This window comes from Eumetopias jubatus, unplaced genomic scaffold (assembly GCF_037043125.1).
Source record: "Eumetopias jubatus isolate StellerSeaLion01/CBP00866 unplaced genomic scaffold, mEumJub1_p1.0 scaffold_1, whole genome shotgun sequence".
NCBI lineage: Eukaryota > Metazoa > Chordata > Mammalia > Carnivora > Otariidae > Eumetopias > Eumetopias jubatus.
Window position 1 is genome coordinate 163,807,607 of NW_028274807.1, and position 19,617 is coordinate 163,827,223.

Consider the following 19,617-nt stretch of genomic DNA (forward strand, 5'->3'; position numbering starts at 1 on the left):
CAGACTCCCTGCTGAGCAGGGAGTCTGATGCGGGACTCGATCCTGGGACTCCAGGATCATGACCTGAGCTGAGGGCAGTCGCTCAACCAACTGAGCCACCCAGGCGCCCCCAACTAATAGCTTTCTTAATAACTATCCAAAGAGGATGGAATGGGAGCTTCATAGAATGATTATTTTTCCTGTCATATATATTCCTAAATAGTGCCATGTGCAACATTGTTTGGGCTCAGAGGAATATTATTTAAGCTGTTTTTAAAAGAAATTTGTTTTCTTAAGACAGGTTTAGAAAATCTGGCCAGTTGGGGAGCCTGGGTGGCTCGGTTGGTTAAGTGACTGCCTTCGGCTGAGGTCATGGTCCCAGGATCCTGGGATCGAGTGATCGAGTCCCACATCGGGCTCCCTGCTCAGTGGAGAGCCTGCTTCTCCCTCTCATGCTTCCCCCTGCTTGTGCTCTCTCTCTCTATCAAATAAATAAAATCTTAAAAAAAAAAAAAATCTGGCCAGTTGACTAACCTTTGTAAGAATTTTCCCCGTGTTAATGATACAGAGATTAGCGTGCCCTCTGCACAAGGATGACATGCAAATTGGTGAAGTATTCCATATTTTTATTTATTTATTTATTAAAAATTTTACTTACTTGACAGAGAGAGACACAACGAGAGAGGGAACACAAGCAGGGGGCGTGTGAGAGGGAGAAGCAGGCTTCCTGCAGAGCAGGGCGCTTGATGGGAGGCTCGATCCCAGGACTCTGGGATCATGACCTGAGCCGAAGGCAGATGCTTAACGACTGAGCCACCTAGGTGCCCCTGAGTATTCCATATTTTTAGAGACTCAGGGCTCAGCTCAGCCCCCTGTCTGTCCTCCCTACCTTCTTGAATAAAATAATTTAAAAAGAAAAAAATTTAAAAACAATTAAAAAAAACTTGTATTTTAAGTATGTCATATTTTGACAAAGAATGTAAATAATACTGAAGAAGTGTACAGTATTGCGATTGTCAGATTTCTAATATGATTTTAGAGTTTAATTTCTTTTACTTTGCAAAAATAATGGTTTCTTTTATAGTGTTTTAATAGTTAAGCTTTCTTTTTTTTTTAAAGATTATATTTATTTATTTGACAGAGAGAGACACAGCGAGAGAGGGAACGCGAGCAGGGGGAGTGGGGGAGGGAGAAGCAGACCTCCCGCCCAGCAGGGAGCCCGACGTGGGGCTCGACTCCAGGATGCTGGGATCATGACCTGAGCCGAAGGCAGATGCCCAACTGACTGAGCCACCCAGGCGCCCCCCCCTTTTTTTTTGAAGATTTTATTTGTGAGAGAGAGAGAGCACGAGTGAGCACAAGCACTGGCAGCAGGCAGGCAGAGGGAGAGGCCCTGACTCAATCCCAGGACCCTGGCTGGGATCATGACCTGAGCCAAAGGGAGCCGCTTCACTGACTGAGCCACCCAGGCGTCCCTAACCTTTTCTTTCTTGTGGTCCTAAAATAAGGTGACAGATTTGTCTATTTAAAGATTTTTATTGATTTATTTGAGAGAAAGAGGGAGAGAGCACATGAGAGCGGGGAGGGTCAGAGGGAGAAGCAGGCTCCCTGGACTCAATCCCGGGACTCCAGGATCATAACCTGAGCCAAAGGCAGTCGCTTAACCAACTGAGCCACCCAGGCGCCCCAGATTTGGCTGTTTAAAAAGTAAAATAAATTTAGCGTTAAGATAGTCTAATATCTGTTAGTAAAATGAAAACCAAAACAGTGTATTTTATTTCTGGTATATGGCAATGTGGAAGCAAAGGAAGGTTAGGAAGCCAAAAATCTAAGATACAGATTCAGAGCCACCATTGAGGTAGTAAGTATGCATTGAATGCCAACTGTGTACTTAGTATTGATAAGACATAACTCTTCAAGAAGCTTACTTTCCAGGTAGATAGAGGAAAACATAGCTAACTTTTTTCCCCCAAAGATTTTATTTATTTATTTGACAGAGGCAGAGGGAGAGGGAGAAGCAGGCTCCCCTGAGCAGAGAGCCTGATGTGGGGCTTGATTCCAGGACCCTGGGATCGTTACCTGACCTGAAGGCAGTTACTTAACCCAGAGAGCCACCCAGGCGCCCCCATAGCTAACTTTTGAAGGCCACTAATTTGTATTATGGGAATTCAAAGAAGGTAGAGAATAGGTGAGTGCTAAAGTGGTTAGGAGGTTATGATCTGCGGCTTTTATTTGGATAAATGTTGGAGAAAAGGAGTAAGACTGCAGGTATGAAAAATAACATGAATAAAAGCATGGAGACAAATTAGTCTTATATTTTGTGTCTCTGCATTTAAGAGACTAGCCTAACCCATTTGTTGACCTTTTGAAATTAGTTTTTAGATAAAGGCAGTTGGAGAGAGGGAGGATGGATTTCTAGAGGTAGAGCTAAAACAAAGGAAATGCAGAGACCCCATCTCATAGGTAGAATGAACTAGAGGGGGAAGAAACTTGCATAGTTGAGGACAGTTGGAAGTATCATGTTGTAATCCTGGAATAGGATGAAAAAGGTATTCAAAAATAACTTCCTGTCCTATTGTGAGAATAAACATCTGTAAAACATTGTCTACTGATAAAGAGTACTCTCCCAAAACATTAATTTTTTCAAAAGTTTCAAACCAAAACTTTAAAAAGTCAGTGACAAACCATAACTTTATATTAGTTTGCCAGTGGTTAATATTAAATAAACCAGTATATGAATTTTGTATGTTTATGGTAAATAATGCCAAGTGTATTGAAATTCTGATCTGGCCTGGATTTGTGAGTCCAGAATTTGTTTGTAGCAAGTAGTAAAAATATAACTGTGAGCCTTTGTATGCTATTAGGAAGCAAATGAGAGTTGAAGACTCTGAAGCCTAAGGTGTTTTTATTTCATAATCTAAGTTTAAAAATCAGTGGGGCAAAAATCGGGTATCAGGGGTACCTGAGTGGCTCAGTCAGTTAGACATCTGCCTTTGGCTTAGGTCATGATCCCAGGGTCCTGGGATCCAGCCCCACATCAGGCTCCCTGCTCAGCAGGGAGTCTGTTTCTCGTCTCCCTTTGCCTCTCTCCTTGCTCATGCTCTCTCTCTCAAATAAATAAATAAAATCTTTAAAAAAAAATCAGGGTATCAGGGCCACCAGAATAGTGGATGTATTTTATTTTGATCTGCCTGTCCTGTTCTGCTCCTAAGAACGTGAGAGTCAATAACAGGTTTGTGGACATTTTGCCACGATCTCTTTGTGTTCCTACATACCTATACTTCCTCTAGTTTTACTTATCTTGATTAATGGTTCATAGTTCACTTAGCCAAATAGTCTGTAAAACTTGGGGTTATCTTTAATTTCTTCCTATTCCTGGCGTTTATGTTGACTAACGTGTATTTTACTTCTAAAATGTTTCTTCTTTATTGAGCCTTTAGGATGTACATTTGTTCACTCATTCATTCTTTCATTTATTCTGGCACATTTATTGAGCACCTATTATGTACTAGGCACTGTACAAGGTATTAGGGATAGAGTGGTAAATAAGATAGATCAGTTTCTTGCCCTTATAGATCTTATCCAAGCTTTCATCATTTCCCCTGCATCCCCTTTGAGTTATTGTGAAAGTCATTCTTCTTCTTTCTGGTTATAAATATAATACATACTTATTTTAAGAAGTGCAAGGATTATAGAAATGTATAACGCTGAAAGTAGGAGACTGCCTCTATTCTCATCCACCAGAGATAGTGCTGATAAAAATTTGCATTTCTCTAGGTTTTTTTTAAAACATAGAGCCACAGCTTTTTTTTTTTTTTTAATTTTATTTATTTATTTGACAGAGAGACACAGCGAGAGAGGGAACACAAGCAGGGGGAGCGGGAGAGAGAGAAGCAGGCTTCCTGCTGAGCAGGGCCCAATGCGGGGCGATCCCAGGAGCCTGGGATCATGACTTGAGCCAAAGGCAGACGCTTAACGACTGAGCCACCCAGGCGCCCCTAGCCACAGCTTTTCAGCACATCTCTTTGTCTTTGTCATTTCCTGTGTATGCATTCCAGCCGCTACCAGATACCTTGTTAAAAAGTGGAGTTGATTGTTAGTTTTTAGGTCAAAAACCCCTCCGTTTTTCTGTCACCCACAGAATGAAGTCTAAACATCTTAGCATTGTGATTATAGCCCATTTATTTTTGGTCCCCATCTATCTTTCTTGTTTCTCCAGAAATTTTCCCAGAAGTGGTCCTTCTTAGAAGTGTAAATAAAAGGTACCAAGTATGCTGCATTAGTGTCCCCCATGTGACAAATAATAATGGAGACAGGTTGATATAAGTACAGTGATAGTTTATTCACCTCTGGTCTGTGTGCTTGCCCTGTTCTCACTTTGGTTACAGTAGTATAAAAAACTACAGCAGTATTCTTTTTTTAAATCTAAGTAATCTCTCCACCCATCTTCGGGCTTGAACTCTTGACTCTGAGATCAAGAGTTGCATGCTCCACTGACTGAGCCAGCCAGGCATCCCTGCTGGTAGGGTAGGGTAGCGTAAAGAAGTTGAAGCAATCTGAAATACCATCCCACAGGAATGATTACCGTTAAAGTTTTTGTAAATATCCTTCCATACATGTCTCTTTGAAAATGTATACACATACAGGTATATGAATATAACATAATTTTACATAAATAGGATAATATTGTAATGCTGTTTTTTTGTCTCAAACATAGGTTTTGGAGACTTTTATGTCAATAAGAGACCAGTGTTTAAAGTAGTGTATTTCAAGAATGAGAAGCTTGAACTTCTAGAGCAAATGTTATTGCTTGGGAGAGTGAGAAGCTGGTCTGACTTCCCTGACCCTCCAGATTACAGTAGATGTTGCTCCTCTGGGCTTCAGTGGCACCTTGGCTGTCCCATCATAACCCTTACCACAATCTGTTGTTTGTTTGCCTGCGTAAACCAAAGTCCCTTGTATCTATATCTTTGTTTTCCTTAGGCCTAATACAGAGCCTGACATGTAGTAGGCATTTCAGTGTTTGCTAATCGGATAAATGGCTGTATGAATGTCTTTGGTGAAGTAAGATGGTATGCCATGAAGAACTTGCTGCATATATTCTTTAAAACCATCCTCAGTTTGCCTTGATTATTTATGTACCAGATAACTTTTTGGTACTAATTCAGTTTACCAAGGGGATTTTACAGCTGAGAAAAGAAGGTACTGACTGTAACTTGGTTGACAGTTATAATTCTGATTATAAATTGATTAAAATATTAGTGCCGTGAGACAGATGGGTATGAGACTTTGGATAATATGAACTATTCCCCCACTCCCTTAGTGTAATTATCACTTTAGGTAAGATAGTATGCCACTTCTAACTGGGCAAAGGTACAGGTGTGGTATGGCGAATGGAAGGCCGGATTCAACTTTGACTCTGCCGCTTGTGAGCTATGAAGGCTGAGGTAAGTGCCTTAACTATTTTAGGATTTAGTTCATTTAGTAAATGAATAATTGGCGGCTCAGGCTAGACCAACGCCGAAATTTTGTAACTGAAATAAAAGCCATATTCATCTCAGTCCATTGAGGCCTAACCTGCATACTCTTTACTTTCTCACTCTAGACATGTAAATAAATGGCCAAAACTTAAGGCAAGAGAGTATGATGCCTTAGGAACTCCCTTGGAAAAATCTACAGAATGAAGCACAAGGTAGCATCATGACAGTTTTTAGAGGGAGTGTGAACCTGAGAACTTCTTTTGCATTCTTTGTATTATTTCAAACTAGTTCTAGATAAAAATAATTTTCTCTTGGGGTGCCTGGCTAGCTCAGTTGGTAGAATATGTGACTCTTCATCTCAGGGTCTTGAGTTCGAGCCCCACATTGGGCATAGAATTTACTTAAATAATTTTCTCTTTGGAGAATAAGGATATGGCATTTGGGGAGGGTGAGTATGTTGATTAAACTAGGATTGGTTCTGCCCTCTTGTCTTTTCTCACTCTCAGAAGAATCTCAAGATTCAATCTCATTGTCTTTGAGGCACAAAGGTTAGATTGGTGATAGAACAGAGTTGGGAGACCTGTTTTTCTTCTTGATTTTGAGATACCAAAGAAGATTGCTTTACTTCTCTGTGCTTGATTCTTTTTACTAAAAGAAGATGAAAATCTGACTCTTACTACATCATATGCTTTGGGATAATGGGATTATTCTGTGGAATACTATTTTTTTAAATTCTGTTTTTAAAACTGTATAATTTCCAGTAAATGCACACATTTAAGGTATACATAGCTCAGTGAATTTTTGCATATGCATAAAGCTGTATATATACAATTATAAACACCAATCTGATTCAGATGTAGAATATTTTCCTTCCCTCAGAAAGTTTATGCCCCTTTCCAGTCAAAATCCTTTTTTGAACACTTTGCTTTATTATTCATTTTAAGAAGCCAATAACAACAAATCTTGACATTCTTTATGTTTCATCAGTAATTTGAGTCTTGAACCCTATACTAAGGTCTGATATGTAGAGAGTAAGGTCTTCAATCTTTAGAAATAGATAAGGCATAATTGTGTTAAAATGTCTTTTTTTTTTGAGAGAGAGAGAGAGAGAATGAGAGACAGCATGAGAGGGAAGAGGGTCAGAGGGAGAAGCAGACCCCCTGCTGAGCAGGGAGCCTGATGTGGGACTAGATCCTGGGACTCCAGGATCATGACCTGAGCCGAAGGCAGTCGCTTAACCAACTGAGCCACCCAGGCGCCCTTAAAATGTCTTTCTAATAAAATCTTAATCCAAGGTGAAGAGGGAGTAGTTTTACATTGATAAGGTGGCAGTATTGTTTACCAGCATTTTCTTTTCTGTGTAGACTCTTTTCTAGAAGTTTTTGGGTTGTCTGAAAGTAAATTTATTTGGAAAGTTGTGTGTAGGTAGGGGAGAAGGAAGGTGGTTAGCCAAGTGAATGATGAGCTTGTTCCAGGTCTGTGGGTTCTGTTGTTCCTGTACCTGTGCTAGTGTGTAACCCTGTGAACAAGACCTGACCTCATTTTTTACATCTAATATTCACCTTTTTGTCTGAGACAGTGTGAATCTTTCTAAAGTTTTGCGGTGCTACTTTAGTGTATACCTCAGACTTGAGCTATTTATTATGTAATCTTGTTTGCTAATTTATGTATCTAAATCTTTTAGGAGTTTTAGATTTATGGAAAAGTTAAGCAAAGATAATAGAGTTTCTGTATACCAGGTACCCATTTTCCCTTTCCTGACATCTTGTTTTATTAGCTTTGTTGAGGTATTTTTCACATACCTTAGAATTTACCCATTTAAAATGTACATATCAGGGGACGCCTGGGTGGTTCAGTCGGTTAAGCGTCTGCCTTTGGCTCAGGTCATGATCCCAGGGTCCTGGGATCGAGTCCCGCATCGGGCTCCCTGCTCCGTGGGGAGCCTGCTTCTCCCTCTGCTTCTGCCTCTCTCTCTGTCTCTCATGAATAAATAAAATCTTAAAAAAAAATAGTGTACACATCAGTGGTTTTTATAGTATTCAGAGTTGCATAACCATTTCCAGAGTATTTGCATCACCCCAAAAAGAACTTCTGTACACATTTAGCAGTCTTTTCCCATTTTCGCCCCCTGTCCTAGCCCTAGGTAACTATTTTCTGTCTCCATGCCCGTTCTGGATATTTCATATAAATGAACTTAAACAGAATGTGGTCTTTTCTGACTGGCTTCTTTCACTTAGCATGTTTTCATAGTTTAGCCATTCTGTAGTATATGTCAGTTCTTTTTTATTGCCAAATAATAGTCCATTTTGTGAATATACCATATTTATTAATGAATTGACATTTTGATTCCCTTTTTTGCTGTTATGAACAATGCTGTTATGAACAATGCTGCTATGAACATTTGTATACAAGTTTTTATGTGGACTATCAGAAAAAAAATCTTAAATTTGAAGTGTGCCTATCAATAAGAGTCTTTTTGTCCCCTTGACAAGTATGTTGGAAATGAAGAGGTAATCAGGCAAAACAGAGGGTAACTTGGGGTTTGTATGTTTTAATCCTTTTATTCTTTTCCTCAGACCTTTGATCTCCACAAATGCTTGCAGGTGTTGAAACATGAGAACATTAAACAAAAATTTTTTTTGATCTTGAGTACTAAAAGCATTTTCTTTTTATAAGAGCATATGTAAAATGAGAGATTACATTAAAATGATCCTTAAAGTCCTGTGATTCTTGGATTTAGTCTAAATTTTCATTATGCCTTGAGGCTGTTAATGATTTGCTGAAATATCATGGAGGATGCTGGTCAAAAACTGTAATACCAGCATTGTAAAACTTATCCCCATTTAGAGAGGTAGCTGTGGTAGAGTAGTTGAGAGGTTTAAATTCTAGCTCTTCTACTTGCTGGTTGTGTGACCTTCAATATACCACTTAAGCCTCATTTTCCTTATCTGTAAAATGTAAAGTAACAGCAAGGATCTTACAGGATTGTTGTGAGGATCAAGTAAGATAATGTGTTAAGAAGGAATTTGAAACTACAATGTGATATACAAATATGAGGTGATGCTATAAAAAGCGGTCTCTAAATCTAGAAACAACAGTAGTTTCATATTATTGTCTTTTGTCTTCAACTTACTGATTCTTCCAACTTCCTGTAAATTTATGATTAGCCTTGATTGGTGATTTCCTTTTCTTACCAGATTGAGGGGGGGAAAAAAAACCCAGTGGCAAGAACTCCCACAAACAAGTTAAGGTTGTTGTGCCCAGGGTAATGAGAAACACCTGCTGTAGCATTCCTAGCAGGAGCCAAGATGCTGCTGCCACTGCCTATGTAGGTGCCTGGCATTTCCTAAAATAATTATTTTTATTCTTATTTTTTAAAAGATTTTATTTATTAGCAAAGCAAGAGAGAACGAGCAGGGGTTGGGGCAGAGGGAGAGGGAGAAGCAGGCTCTCCGCTGAGCAAGGAGCCCGAGGTGGGGCTCTATCCCAGGACCCTGGGAACATGACCTGAGCCAAAGGCAGACGCCTAACTGACTGAGCCACCCAGGCGCCCCTGAAATAATTTTTATTAAAGATTTACTTATTTGAGGCGAGAGAGCGCACATGTGAATAAGCGAGCACGGGGAGGGGTAGAGTGAGAGGGAGAGAAAAACTTTAGCGGACTTTTTGCTGAGCTTAGAGCCCCACACAGGCCGATCTCAAGAACCTGAGATCATGACCTCAGATGGATGCTCAACTGACTGCAATACCCAGGGGCCCCAGTTTTTTTTTTTTTTTAAAGATTTTATTTATTTATCTGACAGAGACACACAGAGGGAACACAAGCAGGGGGAATGGGAGAGGGAGAAGCAGGTTTCCCGCGGAGCAGGGAGCCCAATGTGCGGCTTGATCCCAGAACTCTGGGGTCATGACCTGAGCCGAAGGGAGACACTTAATGACTGAGCCACCCAGGAGCCCCAGTTTTTTTTTTAAGTTAGTACTTATGTTGTGCTTATTCTGCATGTTAACCTTAAGAAAACTCAGTAGTAATGGACTCATGGTATCTCTCTTCCTGTTGGGTCTGCAATTATCAGTGGTAGAGCATAAGAGCCTCCCCTCCCCCCCACTGGCCTCCTGAGTCCATTTTAGTGAGGTTTCCCTTTATTAATTTTCATACATACCAGACCCTGTTCCAAGTGTTTTACCTTTAATCTTCACAGTGATTCTGTGGGGGTAAGGTACTGTGGTAACCCATGAGGAAATTGAAGGTTAGCAAATTAATGATGGTTGGTGCTGCAATACTTTGAAACTTTTCCTTTTAGGTAGAGCTCAGGCTTACATTCTTACCACATCTTTGCACTATTAGCTTTCAGTGATAGGTTATTGTAAATATTATCTTTAATTGCCTCTAGAAACACCTGATAAGATTTTGGGGTAAGTAAGGTCCCGGAGTTCTGTTTTTGTCCAACTCTGAGTTAGAAAAATTAGGAATAAATGAAAGGTGTTGGTTAGGGTACATTGGTGGTATTTCTTAAATCCCCTGCTTTGTCAGTATTTAAAAAAAAAATTATTTGACAGCACACACATGAGCAGGGTGAGGGGCAGAGGGAGAGAAAGAGGGAGAAGCGACTCCCTCCTGGGAGTCTAAAGCGAGGCTCTGTCCCAGGACCCTGAGATCATGACCCAAGCCGAAGTTAGATGCTTAACCAACTGAGCCACCCCAGGGTCCCCCTCCACCCCCAGCTTTGTCAATTTTAAAAGGAATGCTTTTTACATTTTAATTTTTTTGAAATTGTGTGCATTTAATATGGTAATACTTCTCCTTGAAAAACTATTAACTCAAGTAAGGTGTGCCTTTTAATCAGTTAACAAGGTCTAGGATCAAAATGCAGTAATGTTTAGTCCATTTGACTTTTTTAGTAAACACTTACCAGTGTGCCATTCATCACCTCTATACATAGCCTTTCCATGTTCGGTGCCAACAGCCAGATGTTCTGTTAACCAGCTAAGATTGGGTTTTGAGACTTAACTTTGTACCTCACTGTCCTTAAACTTCCTGTGAGAATATCTTAATGACTCAGAGACAGAAGTACCTCATTGCCATGTTTTGCCTTACTAGCTGCTGCTAATTTAGTGCATCAGCTAGGTGAAGGGGAAAGTTAGCAAATAATTTCACTGGAGACAGGGCCACAGTTAAAACTTGAAAGTCCAAGGGCAGTTAATGTTTATTGCATAAATTCAAAACATTGTTTTATTTTGGGAAACTACCTCCATCTGGTCCTTGTCCCTGTCCCCTGACAAGTAGTAATCAATTCTCATCTTTGTAGTTTTGTCGTTTTGAGGGTGCTGTATAAACGGGAGTCATATAACCTTTTCAGATTGGCTTTTTTTATTTGCTAAGCATGATGCGCTTGAGATCTATCCAATTGCTCCTCCCTTTTAATTAGTAGTATTCCATGGTATGGATGTACCAGAGTTTGTTTAAACATTGATCTATTCAGGGACATTCATGTTTCCAGTTTGGGGTATTACCAGTAATGCTGCTATGAACATTCATGTTCAAGTTCTTACATGAACATATGTTTTCATTTCTCTGGGATAAATGCCAAGGAGTGAGATTGCTGGGAGGTATGATAGCTGCATGTCTAATTTTATAAGAAACTGCCAAACTTTTCCGTAACGGCTACACCATTTTACATTCCTACCAGCAATGTAATGAGACCACTAATTTTTTTTATTGCTTGTTCGTTCTTTTTCTATCAAAAAGTGGTAGAAGATGCCCAAAATTTAAGAAAAATTTATGTGAGAAAAATCATAAAAGTGAAAGGTCAGTGCATTGATAGAGTTGTTTTTAGCAGAATGTACAGTTTCTCTCAGGAGAATGAAATCATAGTTTTAGATTGTTTGCTTTGGCAGTCTTTTGTTGACCTTGTTTGAAGAGAATAATTTTGAAGAATGAGGAAGGTTTGTTACTAAGTTTTCATGCAAGTCATTGGTCATTTTGGAATCTTAATAACCAGTGTTTCTTTAGCTCTCATAATTTCTCGATAGATGTTTTATCTTTTCCTAAGTTGTTAATAATTTCTGTTGCTGTAGACTCTGCTTATAACAGGATATCTTACTTTATTTGCTTTTTCTGTTTTGTTATGAATTATAATACCCACTGTCTTTATGACTTAGAATTGTTGAAACACCATAGGGAATTGTTTGCTTACCATGAAAATAGGCGAGTCCCCTAAGTAACCATATCCATACCCAGGCTTTACTCAGTCACTGTGAAATAGCGTGGGGTTTTTTTTAGGCCAAGGAAGCTATCCAAGAATTTTGTGAATAAGGGTGGGAATTGACCTTGCCAGAATTCATGGGGAAGATGTCTGTCTTCTTGTTTTGTATGGTGGAAAAGGGTTTTTCTTCCAAACATTGCCCTGCTTTCTTCTGCTTTTCTCACTGAACATTTTTTTAAGTGTCTAGAGATTTTAACTTTGTTAAGTATTAATTTTTAGTAGACTTTTATTTTCAGTAATTTATCTTGAGATAAGTTGAGTAAGAGGCTCAGACTTAAAGATAAACCAGAGATTTGTCTTTGCTTTGGGACTTGACAATAAAATGTAAAAAAAATCAGTGATTTTGTTACGAAAACTAATCAAACCATTTAGATTGCTGTATTTTAGAGTATCAATGGAGTTTGACTTTTCGATGGTTTTTCCTTTATTTTTTTTATTTTTTAAAGATTTTATTTATTTGACAGAGAGAGACACAGCAAGAGAGGGAACACAAACAGGGGGAGTAGGAGAGGGAGAAGCAGTCTTCTGCTGAGCAGGGAGCCTGATGCGGGGCTCCATCCCAGGATCCTGGGATCATTACCTGAGCCAAAGGCAGATGCTTAACGACTGAACCACACGGGCCCCCCTGCTTTTCTCCTTTAAATAGGAAGCCACCGGAAGAAGGCCTATGCTAAATAAACTTCATTATTCCTGCTAAAGGGACCTTGCTTGTTTTTTTTTTTTTTAAAGATTTTATTTATTTATTTGAGAGAGCAAGAATGAGAGAGAGAGAGAGAGCACATGAGAGGGGGGAGGATCAGAGGGAGAAGCAGACTCCCTTCTCAGCAGGGAGCCCGATGCGGACTCGATCCCGGGACTCCAGGACCATGACCTGAGCCGAAGGCAGTCGCTTAACCAACTGAGCCACCCAGGCGCCCTAAAGGGAATTGCTAAAGGAAATTAAATATAGTAAGGATTATGATGTGGGAACATGACCTGTATTGAATGTTTTGTGATTGTTGGCAACTGAACTTTGACTTAAATAGCCTAGACCATGTTCAGTGGTTCTTGAACGTGGTTCATGTTTTTGTTCTTTCATGTGGTATGCTTCTATTGAACTACCCAGCCATTGGGGATATAATGTGTAACACAACCTAATGTGATACCATCCCCTGTGGAACCAGTAGTGGAGAAGGTAAGTATTAATATTAAATTAAAAGCTAAATTAAAACTGTGACAGTGGGATAAGTGATATTAATGAAATTTGACCAGATTAGAAAATGCATCCTCAAGAAATATTTGTGTTATGATTTAAAGGAAGAATAGATGTTAACTTGGCAAAGAGAGGAGGGATGGTTGTCCAGGCAAAAAGAAGAGTAGGTATAAAGGCCCTGTGGCAGAAGGGAAAATGGTGAAATGAGGACTCTTAATTAAGGCTACCGTGGCTTGAGAACTGAGAGCTAGAGGGAAAAGGAACATGGTTTGAGGTAGAGAGATAAGCCTGCCCATGCAGGTTTTTATAGGTAGTGTTGAGAAGGTTTTGCCTTTATTCTAAGAAGAATGAGGACCCATTAAAGGGTTTTAAACAATAAAGGACAGGGTCATACATGCTTTTTTTTAAGATTTTATTTATTTATTTGACAAAGAGAGACACAGCGTGAGAGGGAACACAAGTAGGGGGAGGGAGAGGGAGAAGCAGGCTTCCTGCTGAGCGGGGAGCCCGATGCGGGGCTCCATCCCAGGACCCTGGGATCATGACCTGAGCCAAAGGCAGACGCTTCATGACTGAGCCACCCAGGTGCCCCTCATATATGCTTTTGATGAGAAGACTTTATACTGCAAGAGAATGGATTGAAGGGGTCAGAGTGGGTGCAGGCTATTGCTTAGGAAGTTAGTCTAGTTTGGCTGAGAGGTGATGGTAGATTACTTAGAGTGGTATTGGTGGAGAGGATAGAAAGGAATTCATTCAAGAATATTTAGGAGACAGCAGAATTTGGTGATGGGTAGAATATGAAGGGGGAGAGTGAGGACTCAGGTTTCTGGCTTAAGCAACTTAGTTCTTTTCATTGAGAAAAGGAGCACTGAAAGAGATAAGTTTTTTTTTTTTTTTTTTTTTAGGGGAAGGTCATGAGTTAGGTGTTAGATGTCTAGAACTTGAAGTACCTTATGGTGATAGCTAAAAGGAGGTATCTTAGTGAAGAAGAGAACTCATAGCTTAGATTTATATTGTGTTTAGTTTGTATTATTTTGTTCTTAAGGTACATGTGTGGAAATCGCTTTTCTTTATAGGTATGCTTACAGGTACTTTTCTTATCTTTACGTTTTTATAGTTTAGTATATATACTGCAGTTTTAACCAAGGAATAGGTATTGGGTAATTACTTGCTGGGTGAATGATTGAATCAGTAATTTTAGTGCTTTCCAGAAACATTGTTCTCCTGCTCATGTTTCCTGTGTGTGGGCAAATAATTAAGGCTATGTTTTAAATTGATATTTGCAGTTAATTAATACTATACTCCCCCTTCCCAACAATCTCTTCCCCTTCCATAAGCTTTCTATTTTTATTCTACAATTTTATAAAATGTTAAGACATAAATTACCTCATTGCTCAGAAGCATGTTGTCTAATGGAATCAACATAAAATACTGTATTTTTGACTTTGAGTTATATTCTCTATGCTAGCTCATTTATAATGTGATGAAGTAGCATCTCTGAATATTTTCCTATTCTCTTGATCTTTAAAAAGATTAAATATATTGGGGGCTCCTGGATGGCTCAGTTGTTTAAGTGTCCAACTCATTGCCCCTCAGGTCACATCTCAGCGTCACGAGATTGGGCTCTGCACTCAGCTGGAGTCTGCTTGAGATTCTCTTTCTCCCCCTCTCTCCCTCTTCCTCCGTTAGCGCTCTCTCGTGCATGTTCTCTCTCTTTCTCTAAATGAATAAATAAACCTTAAAAAGATTTAAAAAAAAGATTATAAGTATACTGAATTTGTTGTGTTGTCTTTTATAGGTGAGTTGCCTTGATTTCAATTGAGCAGATGTTTGACAGAATTTATAGGACAGTCTTTTTCTACTCACCCTGCTGGATGTTTGATCCACTCAACTGACAGCTTTATTTCTTTTTCCTTAAAAGCCAGAACTAGGCCTACAGGAAGGAAAGGAACGTATGCTGGAGCCAAGGGCTGGTACTACCTAGGTCTGTGGCGGTGCATATTCAGAATCTTTGCAATTGGTTGGCCTGGATCTGTCAAAATAGGTTTGGTTGACTCTGGCTGTGCAGTGGTTTATTCATATGCTTCTTCTTCTTCTTCTTTTTTTTTTTTTTTTAAAGATTTTATATATTTATTTGAGAGAGAGAATGAGAGATAGAGAGCACATGAGAGGGGGGAGGGTCAGAGGGAGAAGCAGACTCCCTGCCGAGCAGGGAGCCCGATGCGGGACTCGATCCCGGACTCCAGGATCATGACCTGAGCCGAAGGCAGTCGCTTAACCAACTGAGCCACCCAGGCGCCCTATTCATATGCTTCTGAGTGGTGACCTGGGAATGAATGCATTGTGAGTATAGTTTGGAAAATTGTTGTTTAGGTTGCTCTGGAAAGGGAACAAAACTCAACCCCAAGAAACCCCACTGTTGAACAGGTCTTAGGTTCACTGGTTTAATTTTCGGTGAATGCTGTCCAGTGATTAAACCTTTGCTTCATCTTAGCAGCAAATGCCAGTATTTTGGATGCAAGTTATTTCATGAATGGGCTTTGTGTTATAGGAAGACAAAATGGGAAATAATATCTGTATTTTAGCTCTGGCCTAAGTAGATATTGTTAACATCAGTGTATTAGATATAAAGTAGGCTTTCTTTTGGTTTTAGGGACTAAGATATTATAAGGTTTTACATTTTTAAGGCACTCAAACATTTGTAACTTTAGTTGCATTGTGAGAAAGGATATACAAAAGAATAAGACATTACATATTTGAACAGTGTAGGTAAAACAACATGAATTGATGAGGTAGTAGTATCCTTTTACATTTTTTTCTTTCAGGGTTTAGACTTTATTACAGATTTTGCATCTATCTTTAGTAAAAAAAAATAGGCGTTTCAGTAAATACCAACAGTTTTGAAATGTTACCTAACCTGAGTGTTAATTAGAATAGAATTTACAATTTTGCAATAAATGTAATCCTTTCTAATATGCTTGTGTGTATATATACATTTTCATATATGTGTATGTATGTGTATATGTGTGTATTAAATATAATCCTTCCTAAATCTAACTCTGATAAATTTAATTTATGGTCATGATACGGTGTATCTTCAACAGTAAAAAACAAAAAAAAAACCCAGCTAACACTGAGTGTTTGCTTACTTTGTGACAGGCAGTCTTTTATTCTTTACAATAACCCTATGGAATGAGAAATATTTTAATCCACACCTTAGAGATAAATTAAGTGATTTGCTCAAGGACCCATAATTAATAGGTGAGTGAGCCATAATAGCAGAATATACTTACTGCATGTTTAAAATTCTACTTCATTTGGGGCATGTGGGTAGTTCACTCAGTGAAGTGTTTGACTTCACCTCAGGTCATGATGTCAGGGTCCTGGGATTGCGTCCTGCTCAGCAGGGAGTCTGCTTGTCTCTCTCCCTCTGCCCCCTCTCCCTGCTTGTGCTCTCTCTCTTTCAAATAAAATAAAAATCTTAAAAAAATTCTACTTCATTTAAGAAATACTGAAAATTTTTGTATGAATGTATACTTTCAGTATACCATTTTATTCCAGCTTCGAAAGAATTTATATCTTTAGGATTGTTGAGGAACATGCAAAGTAAATTATTATTATTATTATTTTTGAAGATTTTATTTATTTATTTGACAGAGAGACACAGCGAGAGAGGGAACACAAGCAGGGGGAGTGGGAGAGGGAGAAGCAGGCTTCCCGCAGAGCAGGGAGCCAGATGGGGGGCTCGATCCCAGGACCCTGGGATTATGACTTGAGCTGAAGGCAGATGCTTAACGACTGAGCCACCCAGGTGCCCTGCAAAGTAAATTATTCTAAGCTACAGAAAATCTATTTTGTTTTATATGGTAGTGTTTCATTTGATCAATATTGAGGGGGATTACAGGGTTATAAGTGTTTCCAGATTAGTAAAGTTTACCTCTTGAAGAAGTATAATTTTGAAAGAAATTAGCTGTTTTAGAACAGTAATTTTTCTAAAATGTGTGTTCCTTTTCAGTCTTGTAAGAAAATTTTTTTCACCATTTATTTATTTAAAGACTTTATTTATTTATTTGACAGGGGGAGACACAGCGAGAGACGGAACACAAGCAGTGGGGGTGGGAGAGGGAGAAGCAGGCTTCCAGCTGAGCAGGGAGCTCGATGCGGGGCTCGATCCCAGGACCCTTGGGATCATGACCCTAGCCGAAGGCAGACGCTTAACGACTGAGCCACCCAGGCACCCCTTTTTTCCACCTTTTTAAAGATAGTATTCTGTGTATAATGGAATCTGTTCTTGATAACTCAGGGCTTTCATTAGGACCATTAATTAATTTCTAATGCAGTACTTTTTTCCTTCTCCTTTGCTCCAAGTTCTCTTATTATTTGTATGCACTGCTTCTTCTAATCCTCCCTTTATTTAAATAATTAAACTTGTCAGAATTGTATATAAATCAAGAGTTAAATAGGCCTCGGGGCGCCCTCCCCAAGAGTTTCCTCACGTCCCTTGTAACCCTTTATAATCTATTCTTCCCTTCAATTCCATCCACAGGCAACCACTATAGATTAGTTTTATATGTATACATACATATATATGTATATTATGTAAATGTAATAATAAAGTTTGTATTCTTTTTTGCTTGGCGTCTTTCAGTCTAATGTTTTTGAAATTCATCGATACTAGTTCATGTATTGATAGGTTTTTTTCTTTCTGTTGTTGAGCAGTATACCACTATCTGGGTTTGTTTATCCATTTCCCTATTAATGGACAGTGGGATATTTCTAGTTTGGGGCTATTACAGATAAAGCAGCTATAAATGTCTATGTACAGGTCTTTGTGTGTTTGTATGTTTTCTTTTTCATGGGTAAAAACCTAGGAATGGAATAGATGGGTCATATGGTAGGTATTTGTTGAATTTTGTAAGAAATTGCTGTATTTCCTATTGCTGTAACAAATAACCACAAACTTAGTGGCTTAAAATAACACATATTTATTAACTTCTGGGGGATCAGAAGTCTGAAATGGGTCACACTAAGTTAAAAATAGAGATGTTGGTAAGGCTATGCTCCTGTGGAGACTTGAGGTGGGAGAATCCCTTTCCTTTCCTCTTCCAGCTTCTAGAGGCTGCCCGTACCTCTTGGTGCCCGATCTCCCCCCCCCCTTTTTTTTTAATGATTTTATTTATTCACTTGACAGAGCATAAGCAGGGGGAGTGGCAGGCAGAGGGAGAGGGAGAAGCAGGCTCCCCGCTGAGCAGGGAGCCCAATGTGAGGCTCTATCCCAGTACCCTGGGATCATGATTTGAGCCGAAGGCAGATGCTCAACTGATTGAGCCACCCAGCTGCCCTAAAGTAGTTCTATTTTAACTTTTTTTTTCTTAAAAGATAATATTTTTCATTTTAGAGGGAGCACAAGTGGGGAGAGGGGCAAAGGGAGAGGGGGAGAGAGAATCCTCAAGCAGACACCCTGCTGAGCACGGTGCCTGACATGGGGCGCAGTCCCACTACTCTGAGATCAGGACCTGAGCGGGAATCAAGAGTTGGTTGCTTAACTGACTGAGCCACCCAGGCCTCCTGCCCCCCTCCCCCTGATAGTTATTTTTCAGTCTTTGTCTAATAGCTGTGCCTTCACGTCTTTTCCAGGGACAGTTTCTTTTGGTTTATTTTTTTCCTTTAAATAGGCCATACTTTACTGTTTCTTCGTATGCCTTGTGATTTTTTTGTTGAAAACTGTACATTTGAATCAAATAGTGTGGTAATTCTGGAAATCCAATTCTCCCACTTCCCTAGGGGGTGCTTTTTTTGTTGTTATTATTATTTTTACCATAGCAGGCTGTCTCCTCACTAAGGGTCATCCTGAGGTGTAAATTTAAGGTCTTCTCAGGTCTTTTCTGGGCCTGTGCTTTTCCCTAGGAATGTGCAGTCGCTGTCTGATTTTTCTCTGTGTATGCAGTTGCTTTTGAATGTCTTAGTCCTTAGTGTCTGGCTCCAGGTATTGGAAAAAAGAGAAAAATAAAAGTGGAAGGAAAATGACACCAGCCCTTTAAATGCCCTGGAAATCACTATAGCTGGAGACGGAGGGCCTTGTGACAGCTTAGAGGTAGGGGAATTGCAACAATGATGGGCAACTGCTTCTTTGCTACACCTGTGATCAGAAAGAGCAATCAGTGATAAGGGCAGGACAGGGTTTTGTTTTGTTTTGTTTTTCCCCACGTAGGTTCCACAAGCTGTGTTCAGGCTGCTCTTAGAACTTTGCACAGCTGCCTTCTATGTGGCTAGATGGGGGCTGGGTAGCTGCTACTGTGCTAAGAATTGAAATTGATTGAAATTAACTGCAGTTTATTGTCTGAGCCTTCCCCTGGACTTGCAAGCCTTAAATAGATTCCAGGGTTCCTAAATAGTTATATCAGATAGATTCTGCTCATGCAGTTGTTATCTAGGTGGGTAAATATTCCTGGGGCTTCCCACTCTGCCATCTTCCCAGAATCCTCTCTTGAGACTTAGGTTTTGATGTCGCAGTAGATACTATCAGCTGTATGACCTCAGAGAAGTCACTGAAGTTCTTTGGGCTCTAGGGAAGTATGGGTTTGTGGGGAAAGTTTTTAGGCCGGTAATTGCTAAGACTCTCTCTTACTCTAAAGCATAGGATTTTCTAAAAATTTGCATGTACTTTTCTTCAATTTTGGTGTTAATTTTTTAAGATTTTATT

At 39.5% G+C, this 19,617-nt stretch overlaps 1 protein-coding gene and 1 pseudogene across 2 annotated transcripts in view; both read left to right on the forward strand.

Moving 5' to 3' along the window:
• Nucleotides 1-19,617, forward strand: part of TMCC1 (transmembrane and coiled-coil domain family 1) — a 251,367-nt gene that overhangs the window by 25,643 nt on the left and 206,107 nt on the right. The window contains exon 1 of one of the 2 annotated variants that reach the window (XM_088027176.1): nucleotides 5,632-5,671. The exons of the other annotated variant lie outside the window; for it this stretch is intronic. The gene's annotated coding sequence lies outside the window, so the exon portion shown is untranslated. Of the gene's footprint in view, nucleotides 1-5,631; nucleotides 5,672-19,617 lie in introns of those variants that run through there. 2 annotated transcript variants of the gene reach the window in all.
• LOC114207829 (U6 spliceosomal RNA) lies at nucleotides 509-607 on the forward strand (annotated as a pseudogene).